General features: G+C 45.5%; 1 pseudogene; it reads right to left on the bottom strand.

Moving 5' to 3' along the window:
• Positions 1-8,218: 8,218 nt before the first annotated feature.
• Positions 8,219-14,019, bottom strand: LOC145525201 (zinc finger protein 384-like; annotated as a pseudogene).
• Between the last annotated feature and the right edge of the window lie 1,613 nt (positions 14,020-15,632).

Here is a 15,632-nt window from a genome sequence, read left to right as displayed (position 1 = left end):
CCACTTGAACTGGTCTTGGGAGTGTGATTTGCCAGTGGAACTGGGCTGTGTGCTGGGGACTGTTGCTGAGTAGAGGAGACATATAACTTGTGGGGGCCTCCCCAGAACCATAGCTCCCCTGCCCACTCTGCACTCTGTGCTCCAAGCCCTTGCTGAATGCTCAGCCAGCACCACCCCACTTGCTCCCGCCATCCAGCATCCAGCCACCATCACCTGTTTCAAAGGAGAAAACCAAGTCCCAGAAAGCTGAGCAAGTCTCCCCATCGCAGGACTGATCAGCAGTGGAGTTGGGACCAGAGTGCTGGCTGTTGAACTCCGCAGGCCCACACTCAGCCTGAAGATTTACCAAGGCCCTGGATGCAGCTGCTGCCAGCCCAGATGCTCACTCCCCACTGAGATGTTCAGTTCAGTTGACTCGCTTAGTCGTGTCCAACTCTTTGCAACCCCATGGACTGCAGCATCCCTGGCTTCCCTGTCCATCACCAACTCTCAGAGCTTGCTCAAACTCATGTCTATCAAGTCGGTTATGCCATCCAACCATCTCATTTTCTGTCGTCCCCTTCTCTTCCTGCCTTCAATCTTTCCCAGCATCAGGGTCTTTTCCAATGAGTCAGTTCTTTGCATCAGGTGGCCAAAGTATTGGAGCTTCAGCTTAAACATCAGTCCTTCCAATGAATATTCAGGACTGATCACCTTTAGGATGGACTGGTTGGATCTCCTTGCAGTCCAATAGCCTCTCAAGAGTCTTCTCCAACACCACAGTTCAAAAGCATCAATTCTTTGGCACTCAGCTTTCTTTATAGCTCAACTCTCATATCCATATATGACTACTGGGAAAACCATAGTTTTGACTAGATGGACCTTTGTTGGCAAAGTATTGTCTCTGCTTTTTAATAGGCTGTCTAGGTTGGTCATAACTTTTCTTCCAAGGAGCAAGCATCCTTTAATTTCATGGCTGCAATCACCATCTGCAGTGATTTTAGAGCCCCCCAAAAATAAAGTCTCTCACTGTTTCCATTGTTTTTCCATGTATTTGCCATGAAGTGATGGGACAAGATGCCATGATCTTAGTTTTTTGAATGCTGAGTTTTAAGTCAACTTTTTCACTCTCTTTCACTTTCATCAAAAGGCTTTTTAGTTCTTCTTTGCCTTCTGCCATAAGGGTGGTGTCATCTGCATATCTGAGGTTATTGATATTTCTCCCAGCAATCTTGATTCCAGCTTGTGCTTCATCCAGCCCAGCATTTCTGCATATAAGTTAAATAAGCAGTGTGACAATATACAGCCTCAACGTATTCCTTCTCCTATTTAGAACCAGTCTGTTGTTCCATGTACAGTTCTAACTGTTGCTTCCTGACCTGCATACCAATTTCTCAGGAGGCAGATCAGGTGGTCTGGTATTCCCATCTCTTTCAGAATTTTCCACAGTTTATTATGATCCACACAGTCAAAGGCTTTGGCATAGTCAATAGAGCAGAAGTAGATATTTTTCTGGAACTATCTTGCTTTTTTGATGATCAAACAGATGTTGGCAATTTGATCTCTGGTTCCTCTGCCTTTTCTAAATCCAGCTTGAACATCTGGAAGTTCACGGTTCATGTGCTATTGAAGCCTGGCTTGGAGAATTTTGAGCATTGCTTTGCTAGTATGTGAAATGCGTGCAATTGTGCAGTAGTTTGAACATTTTTTAGCATTGCCTTTCTTTGGGTTTGGAATGAAAATTGACCTTTTCCGCTCCTGTGGCCACTGCTGAGTTTTTCAAATTTGCTGGCATATTGAGTCAACATTTTAACATCATCTTTTAAGATTTGAAATAGTTCAACTGGAATTCCATCACCTCCACTAGCTTTGTTCCACTGAGATGATGATGGCACTATTTTAAAATACAAACACTTCAGGGGATGTTGTGCACCCTGTGAAAGCTCTGAGTGGCTGTCTCTGCTCTTGGCCCAGCTGAAAGACATGAGATGAACCAGCAAGGGCCTGCAGCACACAGTGCAGTGGGGGGTAGAGAGCCAGCAGGCCCCTGATTCTAGGGGAGGCCCCCAAGATAATCCATCTCTTCTATTCAGCCACCACTTCCCCCACACAGAGCTCAGTACCAATAGCAGACCACACACCTGAGGCCAGCTCAAGGTGTAACAGCAGGACCCTGTGGGGCCTACCCGGGACAGGCCTTTCCCCATATCCTCTGCTTTAGCTATTCTCTGAAGTTCTCAGATAATAGTATTAGATGCAAATTTCCTGAGTTTTGCAGATGTGAACCACCCTCTACCACCACCAAATGGAAGAACTACTTGATGACCATGAGCACATAGCCCCAGGCATCCGGGAGCTTAAGGACTCATAATGTGAACCACTGTGACACCACCCTGCTGCCTCACCATCAGCCAACCAGAGAATTGTGCACAAGCGGATCATATACCTTGTGACACCGACTCCCCTTCACCTACCCTTTAAAAATCCTTTCCCAAAACCCTCAGGGAGCTGGGGGCTTTTCAGAACATGAGCCACCTAGTCTCCTTGCATGACCTGCAATAAGGCTTTCACTGCTCCAAATGTTACCACCAAAATCTTGGCTTTCTCTGCCCACTGGGTTTTGGTCACTGCCTCCTGTACAAGTTATGAACCTCCATACATAGTTCTTCAGGTATTCTGCTTAGCAGATCTAACCCCCTGAATCTATTCATAACCTCCACTGTATAAATCATATGGGATTTGAATGGCCTAGTGGTTTTCCCTACTTTCTTCAATTTAAGCCTGAATTTTGCAGTAAGGAGTTCATGATCTGAGCCATAGTCAGTTCCAGGTCTTGTTTTTGCCAACTGTATAGAGCTTTTCCATCTTTGACTACAAAGAACATAATCAAATGGATTGTGGTATTGGCCATCTGGTGATGTCCATGTGTAGAGCTGTCTCTTGGGTTGTTGGAAAAGGGTTATTGTTAAGACCAGCATGTTCTCTTGACAAAATTCTGTTGGACTTTGCCCTGCTTCATTTTGTCTTCCAAGGCCGAACTTTCCTGTTATACCAGGTATCTCTTGAATTCCTACTTTTGCAGTCTAACCCCCTATAATGAAAAGGACATCGTTTTTGGTTTTAGTTCTAGAAGGTGTTGTAAGTCTTCATAGAACCTGGTCAACTTTAGATTCTTCAGTATTAGTGGTTGGGGCATAAACTTGGATTACTGTGATGATGAATGGTTTGCCTTTAGAAAGAAACTGAGATCATTCTATTGTTTTTGAGGTTGCCCCCAAGTACTGCATTTTGGACTCTCTTTGATTATGAAGGCTACTCCATTTTTTATAAGGGATTTTTGCTCACAGTAGTAGATATAATAATGGTCATCTCAGCTAAATTCGCCCATTCCTGTCCGTTTTAGTTCATTGATTTCTAAGATGTTGATGTTCAATCTTGATATGTCCTGCTTGACCACATCCAATTTACCTTGATTCATGGACCTAACAATTCTGGTTCCTCTGTAAGATTGTTCTTTACACCATTGAACTTTACTTTTACCACCAGACACACCCACAACTGAGTATCATTTCTGCTTTGGACCAGCCTCTGCATTCTTTCTGGTTGTTGTTATTCAGTCTCTAAGCCATGTCAAACTCTTTGCAACCTTATAGACTACAACACTTCAGGCTACTCTGTCCTCCACTATCTCTTGGAGTTTGCTCAAATTCATGTCCATTGAGTTGGTGATGCTATCTAACCATCTCTTCCTCTGCCACTGCCTTCTCCTTTTGCCTTCAATCTTTCCCATCATCAGGGTCTTTTGCAATGAGTCAGCTCTTCACATCAGATAGCCAAAGTATTGCAGCACCAACTTCAGCAACAGTCCTTCTAATGAATATTCAGGGTTGATTTCCTTTAGGATTGACTGGAGGAGGAAATGGCAACCCACTCCAACATTCTTGCCTGGAGAACTCCATGGACAGCAGAAAAGGCAAAAAGACTTTTTCTGGAGCTGTTAATAATTGCCCTCTTCTCTTCTCCAGTAGCATATCAGACATCTTCTGACCTGGGAGGTTCATCTTCCAGTGTCATAGCTTTTTGCTTTTCATATTGTCCATGAGGTTCTCCAGGCAAGAATACTGGAGTGGGTTGTCATTTCCTTCTCTGATGTACCACATTTTATCAGAACTCTTCACTATGACTCATCCATCTTGGGTGGCCCTGCATAGCGTGGCTCAGAGCTTCATTGAGTTATGCAAGCCCCTTCAGCATAACAAGGCTGTAATCCATGAAGGGGACCAATCCTTTTACCACTCCCCAAACCTTTCCATGGGCTCCAAAATCACTGCAGATGGTGACTGCAGCCATGAAATTAAAGGATGCTTGCTCCTTGGAAGAAAAGCAGCTATGACAAACCTAGACAGCATATTAAAAAACAGAGACATTACTTTGCTAGCAAAGGTTTTAATAGTCAGAGCCATGGTTTTTCCAGTAGTTATGTACAGATGTGAGAACTGGACAATAAAAAAAAGGCTGAGTGCCAAAGAATTGATGTCGAACTGTGGTGCTAGAGACAACTCTTAACAGTCCCTTGGACAGCAAGGATATCAAACAAGTCAATCCTAAAGGAAATCAATCCTGAATATTCATTGGAAGGACTGATGCTGAAGCTGAAACTCCAATACTTCGGCCACCTGATGGGAAGCTCCGACTCATTGGAAAAGACCCTGATGCTGGCAAAGATAGAAGGCAGGAAGAGAAGGGGACGACAAAGGATGAGATGGTTGGATGGCATCACCGACTCAATGGACAAGAGTTCAAGCAAACTCCATTTCCTGGAGCCTGGCATGTTGCAGTCCATGGGATTGCAAAGAGTTGAACATGACTGAGCAAATGAACAACAACAAAACTTCCCTATTTATCTTAAGAGGCTTGTAAATATTAAACAAAGGGAGGGCAAAGTCATCCTAGGAGGAACTTGCTTGTACCTTTGAGATGCAAATGTCCCTCCTGGCCTTCTCAGGAACTCTTACCTCTGCCATCTTTTTAAAATGCAAATTTTGAAAAGAGGGTGAAGTAATTTTGAAAAGAGGGTGAAGAAATTGACTCATCAAAGTTAAATAGAAATACTAAGTATATTTCTATAAATATTTATTTATCTAGACAAGTGAGTTTTATTTGTTCCATCTGCCAGAAACCTAATTTTAATCCAACTTCTTTTATAAACTGATGGGATTTACATTGTTATACCTGACTATAAGGCTGAAATTTTAAAACAAGAACTATGAAGTCTGTTTGTTTGTGTGTTTATATATGTCCTTGTCTTTGGATAACATTGCTGAGATTAATTTGTAAATTAGCTCTATTTAATTGACTTAAAGAAAAGTAAGCATTGATAAATCAGACAATTCTAAATACAAGAGAAATTAAGCTAAATGAATTTTAGGCTCACATAAACTTGGAAATGTATAGTATTAAATTAATACATGGTATTAATGTTCAAGTTTGTTGATCTAAGTAATAAAGACATGTCTTCAGAGTTATCAACATTAAGTATAATACTTTTACTGCACCTAGGTTTAATAAAAATTAAATGAAATCTTATTATATCTTTTGCAAATTTGTCAGAGAGAAAAATAACCTGATATGGTAAAACTTTAAAAAGTGAACAAGATAAGAGCTTTTAGATAAATTCTATAGGAATAATTGTGTTCTCAAAAAATCTAAAATAGTCTCTCCAGATTTTGTTAACTATTACTTGCCTCTTGGTTTTCACTAGAAATTAAGGTTTTTAAGAGTTTGGGATTCTACTTTATGTATTTAAAGCTACTAAAAATAATAAAACATTTTGCTATACAGTAGGAAAAGGGGATATGTTTTGAGTAAAAAAGGAATTTTATCCACGGTCAGGCTAAGATTAGATTACAGTCAACTTGGTAAATGGATTTGGTTATTAAAAGTAGACTGATGCAGGACCAGACTTGGTCCCTCTTTCCTAAGAGAACAAGCTTCCTTAGAATGCTGTGTCTGATAACAGATTGTTTGAACTATATTGCCTTGATTTATATTTGTTCTTAAATACTCTAATTGACCAAAATTTTTTTAATGTTTTTTGATATTTCTTACAAACTGCTATCAAATTCTAATTAAAGATATGTTGGGGGAGAGTATAATTTCCTCAGTTCTGTCTCACCACAGCAAAGATTTGAAACAGTGGGCCAGTGTTACAGCTCGGTTACAGCTCAGAGTTTTATTCAGCAAGCAAAGGAAAGTACAACCCCGAGGCCTGAAGGTGGGCTGATCGCAAAGGAGTGGCCCCAATCCATCTTGGCTTCCTCCTTTTATACGTTTGTCTCCTCCCCCTCGAGCCTGCCCTGTGAAAATTGGGCTAGCAAAGAAGGGGGTGTGTTTGTTTCACCTGAAGTTCTCACTCCAGTCAGCAGATTTTCTTTTGTTCCATTTTCACAGATTTTTCCCTTTCTTTGTCTTTTAGTCACCGCCATTTTGGACTCATTTTTCCTATACTAACTACCTGACAGTTTTGACTTCAGCTAGCTTTGGGATGCTTCAGAAAGCTCCTCATGCATCTCGAGGGAAAAAAAAGAAATATATATATATATATATATTAAATTGACTATAATTTCTTGGTATGTTAAGTTGCACAGAAAGCATTGTCAAATAAATGATAAGCCTCCTCATATTATACAATATGAATAAATTTTATTAATATATACACTAGAAATTGTTTAAAGTTTCTGAAAATTTTATGTGACCTGGTATTGTTATAATTTTAGTTGTTATCTTAAAGTGTTGCATGTCACAACTTGGATAAGCTTCTTTGCCAAGAAGAATTGTAATCAGATCTTAAACCTTTGCCTTTTTAAGACTTTTATCATCCATAAGCAGCTAAGCTGATGCTTTGCAAAACTGCCATATCTTCAAAAGAGTCATAGAGGACTTCACTGCCTGTCCAGTAAATAAGAATCCACTTGCTAATGCAGGGTCATGGGTTTGATTCCTGGCTCAAGAAGATTCCACATGAGGTAGAGCAACTAAACCCATGTGCCCCAACTACTCAGCCCACACACCTAGAACCTGTGCTCTGCAACAAGAGAAGCTACCAGAACCAGAGAAAGCACAGCAATTAAAACCCAGTGCAGCCAAAAATAAATAAATAAGCAAATAAATTTTTTAAAAAGGAGTCATTGAAAGGATGTTTCTGATAACTTTTAAATCATACTGCTGAACTAGGCAAGATATTTTAAAAGTCTAATGGAAACTCTGATTTCATAAAACTGTCCCAAAAAAGACTAATTACATAGGACTAAGTAAACTGATAAATATAGTTGAAATTATTTTTATTTTGCCTAAAATATTACTGGTCTTTAATCTGTGCTTATCAAGACGTGTTGACAAAACTCAGCCTCTGTTCACTGGTACCAAATAGAAACAGAGAGTGTTGGGTGAAGTAGAAAAAAGTAGCTTTTATTGCTTTGAGCCAGGCAAAGGGGGCCACAGCAGGCTAATAACCTCAAGACTGTATGATCGCCCTGGAGGGGTGAGTGAGGAGTTTTATAATGTTCATGGAGCAGGGCATAAGCAATCCATGTTCAGTTCTCGGATTGGCTGGCATCAAGGTAAAGTTTTAGCATCATCAACCTTCCGGGTTTCAACCCATCTAGGTCTACATTCTTACGGTCTGGAGAGAGTCTGCTTCCTGTAAAAACAACTTAGGCATGTGTGTCAGGCCTTTATCTGTATCTTTTAGGGAACTTGGAGTTGGGTAGAGGAATTATAGTCTAAATTGTTACCAGTTACACAGCTCAACAGCTATTATTCTTTGTTTCCACATCTTCACATTTCCCAGTTGTTAACTCTTGAATCAGCCTTTCACCTCAAAAAACAAGGAAATGGGGCTTGTACACAGTTTCACTCCTCCCCTGATAGGGAAGACTGCTTCCCTGTCCTGCCTGCCTTCTACCACACACGGTGGGATTTCGCTCCAGGGCTTCACTTCACACATGTACAATCCCCTGTCCACTAAACCACTGACGTCTCTGTGGCCGTCTCTGACTCCAGGCTCTTTCTCGTCTTGAGGCTGGGCAAGCACAGGGCATGCAGGCCTGAAGGTGCAGCCCGACAATTTGTTTACCAAACATTTGCTTTTCCATCTGCATGTGAATTGCCTTCCTCCCCTTTGAGGCCCCAAAGCAACACCCCCCACACCTCCTCTTTTGTCTTGAGCTGAAGGCGGTGTTTAATGTGAAGGTCTGAGCCGCCACTGTCGCTGCCACTGATGCTGCACCTGCTGCTGGAGATCAGGAGAGCTGTGTTTGTGCATGCGTTTCATCAAGTACGTTTCCAACACATAGGGTGCAGATGGTACACCTTGGCCTACTTCGCTGTGTGTGTGGACAGGTGCCCCTCCAGTGAGGTGGCGTCTGTGTACACCTGGTGACAGTTGTGGCCCCCGAGGGGTTTCTCTTTGCTGTGCTGCAGGCTGCGGGGCTGCAGGTTGTTGTGTGAGGCTATCTCAGAGCCTGGCTGTGCACATTTGTACGGCTTGTCCCTGGTGTGGATTTGGGTGTGCTGCTGGAGGTGACAGAGCTGGCAGAAAGATTTCCCGCAGAAATTACAACTGTAGGGCTTGGCCCCTGAGTGGATACAGATGTGCTGGGCTGGGTGGGAGCTATTGGCAAAGGTCTTGGAACAGGGTGAGCACTTGTGGGGCTTGTCCCCAGTGTGTGACTTGGAGTGGATCTGCATCTCTGGCCTGAGTAGAAAGTCAGGGAGCACATACAGCATCTGAAGGTCTTGCTGTCTTTCTGATGACCATCCCCATCCTCAGGGGAAAGGACATAACGGTCGTTCATCCTAGGCAGCCCTGATTCCAGCGTCTGATTCTTCTTTCAGCCCCGGAGGCAGCCACAGTGCCAGCTCCACCACCACCTCCTTCCTCTGCTGGGGTCAACACTACCTTCATAGAGAGGTCAGGGACTACCTCCAGGGCTTGTAAGCCGGGGGAAGAGCTAAGACAGTCATGGGAGCCAAAATGGGGAAGGTCTGAGCCGACGAGGCTGTGGTCATAAGGGATCCCGAGAGAGTCGTGATAATGAAACCAGGGCCCTTGATTGACTCACTTCTCTTCTCCACCACTGAGAACAGGAGACTCCAGCGGTTATCAGATCTATTGATGGCACAGGGACCACCATAATGTTCCGTGTAATGGACCCTTGGCTATGTGGCATCAGCTGGTCTGATTTGGATTCTGTGCCCATGCTGATGCCCAAGAGCAGGGACACCAAGGCAGGCACTGTCAGCAAGGTGGGGTGGGGGGGCGGAGCCAGCCCACAAGCCTCCTCTGGCAACAGCTGATCCTTCATCTTGTTAATGAAGATCATGTTCTCAGTCTGTCCTGAGGCCCATGCCAGGTCCTCCAGACTTCACAGCTGCCACAGCAGCAGTAGCCACAGTCAGCACACTTACAGTCCCCTGGGGCAGTCTTGCATGGTGGGGGTGTGGGGACAGCAACCCCAACCCTCCATCCCAGTGTTCCTTTGACCTAAACCCCTATAAGATGCTGGAGCATCATAAGGACATCTGCCTCACTGTCACCTGCAGCCCCACCCAGGTGGCACACCTGGCGAGCTTGTAGAGACCTGTGCTGCTGTCCACTGGGAAGAAGGGGAGGAAGTCCTGGTCCCTTCTTTCCCCAACTCCTCTTGGTGGGAAAAGTCCTCTTCTTCTTCACAGACCACGGCTCCATCTCCCTGGGCCACAGGCACAGCCTTCGTTCACAGGATACCATCCTTCTTCCCAACTCCTCTTTGGAAGGAACGTGAGCCCTCCTGATGGGCAGAATTCTGAGCTGGTGGTGTAATCCAGGAGCCTCCCCACCTAAGCAAAGGTTTTAAAATTGGGGGCTGGTGCTCAGGGAAGGGGTTTGCTAATGACCTCACAGAGACATTTCCAGCATGGGCACTAACTCTCTCCTCACCCTCATAAAGCTCCAAGCTCGGGCTGAGAGAGGACTAGAGGCTGGTCCTCCCAGATGTCAGAGAAGAGGGAGCCCTAAATGCAAGCAGCCTCCTGATCTGTTCTTGCTGGCAAAAGAATAGAGGTTCCTCCTGTACCATCCCTGGGAGCCGTTGTCATCCCCCTCGTGATCTCACTTCACTTCCTACCTAATGCTAGAAGGAGATGGGGAGTCAGATGCCCTTTATCTGTAAAGAGGCAAGGGCTTAGATGTGATTGCCAAGGGGCAGGAGATCCCCAAAGTGGTCGAGGGGGCTTAGAGGTGTGGGTTATGGTTTTCCTTGGAGCCTCTCCCCTTCTCTGCCATCTGAGGCCCTGTACTCTGTCTCCCCATTCCCAGACCAAGGAGCTGTGGGTTCTTTGTGAAACCGCACAACAGAGGGGCTGAAGAAAAAGGGTTTAAGGCAAATGCAATGACTGGACTTGCCTTCCTAAACCCCAGAGTCAGTTGCCAGACACAGATTTATATATAAAAATTCATATATGTATATATACCCACTCATATGGCCATCTTTGTTGTAACCATTCCTGTGTTTGTAAATGCATTATCTCTGGAATAAAAAAAGGTGAAGTTTTAGAGCATTTTAGATAGTTACACAGTTTTCTTGGGTCTCTCCCAAGTGTATCTGTTATTAAACCTTTATGTGACCTTCTCCTGTTAATCTGTTTTCATATCAACTTAAATCTAAGACAAGCCAGAAGAACTTAGAAGGGCGGAGGGAAATTCCTTCCTTCACATCAGCCAAATTTTCAAACTCTTCCTTAGCTCTCTGATCTACAAGTTCTTCTCCCACCACCAGAATCCCTGTGTCTCCCTCATCTCTCCTGCAGTCCTCCTTTAATCTCTGTTCTCAGAAGCAACCCTCCATGAAACCATGTCCCCTAAAACTGAGCTTCCTTGGCAAGTTCATAACTAACCTCTCTATCCAAAACTTCACTCCCTTTCTTGTCCCTTCTGACCTCAACCCTGTGCCGACTGAACACTCACCCCAGGGTCAGATGACTAGCATTGCTGTTGTAGGTTTAATCATTAGCATACAATGTCGGGTTGTTTCTCCAGAGCAAGGTGAGCTCACCTATGTCTGAGCCATGGAACACTTGGCCAGAGGATTGCAAACCCAGAGATATTCTGACCTTCAAAACTATGATTAAGAAATATCACAAGATAACAATTAACTCCAACCTCTTCATCTCCTGTCTGCTAGCTGTTTTGCCTCTGATGACATGGAAATCAGTGAAACACACAATGATTAAAAATGGTAACTATGAGGGCTGTTTCCTTTAAGACCATCTGGGTCTGCTTTTCCTTTCTGTCTGCATTCTCTCTCTTTCCTAACTAGAAACTACATGTGTCTGCTCTTTGGAGCTCAGGAAAGGCCAAGGAGAATAAAACTTTCTCTACAAACAAGAAATGGGGGACATGGAGGGTCTTTTGTACCTGGGAGGGCCCTGCAGAGTCCTGTTTGGTTTTAACCTCCCCTCCCCTTTTCTTTGATCCTTCTCAGTCCTGAGGGGAGCACAGATGGGACAAGAAAAGGAAAAAGAAAGGATAGAAAGGGGGGTCATAAACTCATCAGGGGAACTCAGTTGGGGCGCTCAGTTTCAGAAGCTTGATTTAATCACATCGCCTTCCTACCGTAAGTCCAGGGCTGAACCAGGGACAGAAGGGACAGCAGAATATTGCCTCCTCCCCAAAACTATCAACTTTCTGGAGACTCTCAGACACGTGATTCCCAGAGAACAGATACTACAGGAAGGAGGCAGACAACTACATTGTGATTTGAATATCAGAGCTACAGAAACTCAGAAAAGGGAGTGGTCAGGATTGATGGCAGCCATCAGGAAAGGCTTCAACACACAGAGGAAGCCTGACAAATGACCTCACCCAGGTGCCCAAAGTTAACATCCACAGTGATAAGTGTCTTGAGAGCCTGCTCCCTTGACATAAAGTCGTGAGGAAGCCCTTGACCTCTGTGATCTGTTTCCACAAAACCCATGACCCGTCTAATCGTGAGAGAAACTCCAAGTAAATCCCAACATGGGACAGCCTCAAAGGACCTGCCCAGTCCTCCACCACAGGGTCACGGTCACTGAAAGAAAGGGAGTCTCAAAAACTGTACAAGAAAAGCCTGAACAGACATGATGACCGCATGTCATGTGGTGCCCTGGACGGGATCCTGGAACAGAAAAAGGTAGAAGGAAGGGAATTTGAATAAAATATGGATTGCAGCTCAAAATAATGTATCAGTATGTGCTCATCAATCGTGTCTGTAGAAAACCAGAAAGAGAAGAAAAATTAAAGCCAAATAAGAGAAACCCACTGCTTCAAATTGGAAACCTCGACGATAATGATTTACTCATAAAAACGATGGTTTCCTGGTAAAAACACACATTAGCAAAGTAGACCTAAAAATAAGGACAGTGTAAGCAGACCACACGAGTGAAGCAACTGAGCACACATGCACAAATAGATCAATTAGTACAGAAAAGCGTGGGATGGTGCTTAGAAATCTTCCACTGGAAAAGACACCAGACCACTTGGGTTTACACTTAACAGCTGAAGTGTTAAGTGACCTTTAACAAATTCTGATTGTAATAGCAAAGCTTGATATGCTTACATATTTCATTTAGTGTAGGATGTCCATGTTTACAAAACAGACTCACTTTATGTAGTATTACATATAGACTGCCTATTAAACTGTGACTTTCACAACAAAAAGGAAAAGTTGTTAATGAGTTTACTTCCATTAAAACCAGAAAAAAAAATTAATATAGTCTCATTTTGGTGTAAAAACCTCATTTAAACTTAAATAATATTGTGATTTTTAACACACAGTTTACAATGTGTCAACTTTTTTCCAACAGCATCACTGTGAGAATACTCTTGAGAGCAAGAACCCAGGGGCACTGGCCCTCGGGTGGCCGTGGGACTGACCTGTCCCTGGGTGCACGCACAGCTCTGTAGGAGGACCGCTGTGACGGCCTCTGTAAGAAGCACCACTCTGCGCCCTGAGGAAGAACACCTTAACCAGGGATGCTTTTGTAAAATACTGCTGACCCTTGAAAACACAGGTTTGAACTGCTCGGATCTACTCGCATGTGGATTTTTTCCAATAGGAAGTAGTGCAGAACTACACAATGCAAGTCGGTTGGATCCGCCAAGGTGAAACCAGGAGCAGGAGGGTGACTGTAAGTCATTACTCCCTTACGACTGCAGAGGGGGTCTGCCCAATCCCCTGACTCAAGGGTCACCTGTGGTCCTGCTGAAATTCTACTGAGAAGGTAAAGAGAAGCCTGGGGCAAAACACAAGGACGAAGGTCCCATGCCCACATCTGACACCACGTGTCCCACAGGAGCCACACCCACAATCTGACCCGCCTGTGTCCCTGAGCTTGGGTTGGGACAACACGGCTGTCAGAGGGTGGCATCCTGTTCACGTGATGACACAGAGGTGCCTTGGGGCCCAAGTGTTGGGGCCGTGGCTCACCACAACCACAAAGCTTTGGGCGACTTCTCACTTGGGCACCACTAAGGTCCAAGCAAGCTTCCCTCGTGGCTCTGGTAAAAGCATCTGCTTGCAATGCCGGAGACCCGGGTTTGATCCCTGGGTGGGGAAGATCCTCTGGAGAAGGAAATAGCAACCCACTTCAGTACTTGTGCCTGGAAAATTCCATGGATGGAGGAGTCTTGTAGGCTACAGTCCATGGAGTCCCAGAGTCGGACATGACTGAGCTACTTCACTTTCACTTTTCAAGGTCCAAGCATTTGAGTCCAATGAACACCGTCGCTGGCCACACAGGACAGGCTTCCCAGTGGTCTAACCCTGCGAGGGCCCAAATTCACTTGAAGCCCCACCTAGACACACTGACCTGGGACTCCCCAGGAGTGGCTCCCAGAGATGGCTCCATGCTAGTGTTTTTATACTGGGTTAGAGCTGATGGTGTCTGCACCTCACTTCCGTCTACACCCTCCACTCTCTGGATACGAAGGACGTGGTCTGGGCCCTCTGGCCACATCAACATGGATGCAGCTCTGCTGATGCTCCCATCACACCCCAGGGCCCCACAGGCTGTACATGGGAGGGGCCGCCTGTCTCAGACAGAAGGAGGGGTTTTTCCCTCCTTTCCCCTTGGAGGGCTAGAGCTGCAAGTGCTTTCTGTCCAGGTCACAGGGGACCCGGAAGCCCCCAGAGAGGTGTCCTCTGGCTCAGCACCTTTAAAACTTCAGTACCTCCAACCCTAGAACAGTCTCCTCCCAGCCCTCACTGGGCAGATGATTCCAGCCCCAGACCCAAGTCCTGCAGCCAGGAGAAGTGAGGCTTCTGCCTGGAGCCCCCTGTAAGCCTGATGGGGTTGCTCCAGAAAGGGCCATGGCATCTGGGGCCAGCAGGGAGAGGGAGGTTGCTGGCAGAGACAGGAACACTTATAGGTTGAATGATGAACCCCAGAAATTCATGTGTTGAAGTCCTAACCCCCAGTACCTATGAATATGACACTATATGGAAATGAGTCAAGATGAAATCATTCAAGTTGGCCCTAACCCTAGGGGTATTGTTATAAAAAGGGGGAATTTGGACACACAAACACACAGGGAAAATGCCTTGTGAGGACTGGAGCTATACTGTCCTAAGACAAGAACTCTAAGAAGCTGAGAGCCCTGAATCAGATCCTCCCTTGGGGCCCTCAGGCCTTGCCAACACCTAGATTGACATCCAGCCTCCAGGACCTCAAAACCAAAAATTCCTGTTGTTCTAAGTCACCCAGATTGTGGAACCTTGGGGGTTTTTGTTTGTTTTGGCTGCATCATATGGCTTGTGGGATCTTAGTTCCCTATCCAGGGACTGAACTTGCATTCTAGGTAGTGAAATATTGGGAGTCCTACCCACCGCACCACCAGGGACTTAATTCCTTGCGGTACTTTGTTACAGCAGCCCTAAGGGATGGACACCAGTACCCTCTGCTCTGTTCCTTTCTCTCCAGGCCACGGTGGGTGGTGGGAGAGGCAGGCCAGCTGCTGAGTGGGTCCTCTGGCTCTGACTCGCTGGGAACTCTGGAAACAGCTCTCTGCCTCCGGGGGCCACGGGAGGATGAGGACAAGGAGGAACAGGGATGGCACCCTGGAGCTTGGCACTACACCCTGCACCCCATCCCTGCATTCCTGGAGCTCTGAATGTCCAGGAGTAGCCAAACTCCACTTTTCACCTCCCTCCAGTCTCTCCCCCTGCCATTAGTGGTTTGGAACGGCCGCTGTGTCTTGATCTCAGTAGGGGAGACACACAGAGAGGATACTCCGCCTGGTCATGGTATCTCACTGGTGTCCATGGCCTTTTACAGAGAGGCTGGCAGGATAGGCTGAGAGGCCAACACTACTCTTCTCAGACGGGTCTGGGGTCAAGCCAGGAAGCAGGGAGGGAAGTGGTGGGCAGGCAGCCTGATTGACAGGACACCAAGGGCAGAGCCCCGTCCCCCCAGGGGCTGAGTGGAGGATGGTAAGAGGGAGAAGCCCCCTGCCTCCACCCACAGATCTGACTCCACATAGGTGGCCCTCTGCAGAAGGTCCAGTCTGTCAAGGGTCAGCTCCAGACACTTTAGTCCATTTTCTCCAAAACAGATATGATGCAGCTGCCAAGTTAGGG

The sequence above is a fragment of the Giraffa tippelskirchi genome, chromosome 11 (genome assembly GCF_054371585.1).
Source record: "Giraffa tippelskirchi isolate mGirTip1 chromosome 11, T2T-mGirTip1v1.2.pri, whole genome shotgun sequence".
Classification (NCBI taxonomy): Eukaryota; Metazoa; Chordata; class Mammalia; order Artiodactyla; family Giraffidae; genus Giraffa; species Giraffa tippelskirchi.
The sequence above is the reverse complement of the archived record's forward strand: the minus strand, read 5'-3'. Positions and strand labels throughout refer to the sequence as shown.